The sequence below is a fragment of the Palaemon carinicauda genome, chromosome 6, assembly GCF_036898095.1.
Source record: "Palaemon carinicauda isolate YSFRI2023 chromosome 6, ASM3689809v2, whole genome shotgun sequence".
Classification (NCBI taxonomy): domain Eukaryota; kingdom Metazoa; phylum Arthropoda; class Malacostraca; order Decapoda; family Palaemonidae; genus Palaemon; species Palaemon carinicauda.
Window position 1 is genome coordinate 166,878,929 of NC_090730.1, and position 435 is coordinate 166,879,363.

Here is a 435-nt window from a genome sequence, read left to right on the forward strand (position 1 = left end):
TTTGCGACCAAGGTTGGCGACCCTGCTTGCCACTGACCCTTCCTCCCGCTACCAGTCATTCTCTTTTTCCCCCTACGGCCCTAGAAGGATTCATATTTTTCCTCCAAGCTACGGCCAGGATTAATAGAGTAATCTTTTAATCCTGGCTACGGACAGAGTTAAAAGAGTACATTTTAACCCCGGCTACGGCCATCCTCCATCTCACTGTAACCCCCCCCCCCCCAAAAAAAAAAAAAAAAAAAAATTACTTCATTTTTATTGTTCTTTTACACGAGTTCGGAGTAAGTTGTCCCCATAGACTAAATATTGGATCCATATCACTAATTATCCCATTCTTCCCTATTTCAATCTTAATTATTTTCAATAGAAAAAGAAAAAAATCTTGAGAAAAGTATATTTTTCTTAAGAAAAAAACGTGATAAGCAATTTTTTTCT

At 37.9% G+C, this 435-nt stretch overlaps 1 protein-coding gene across 1 annotated transcript in view; it reads right to left on the minus strand.

Moving 5' to 3' along the window:
- Nucleotides 1-150, minus strand: part of LOC137642800 (uncharacterized) — a 10,008-nt gene extending 9,858 nt beyond the window's left edge. The window contains exon 1 of the mRNA XM_068375665.1: nucleotides 1-150. This exon is cut by the window's left edge and continues 6 nt beyond it. The gene's annotated coding sequence lies outside the window, so the exon portion shown is untranslated.
- Between the last annotated feature and the right edge of the window lie 285 nt (nucleotides 151-435).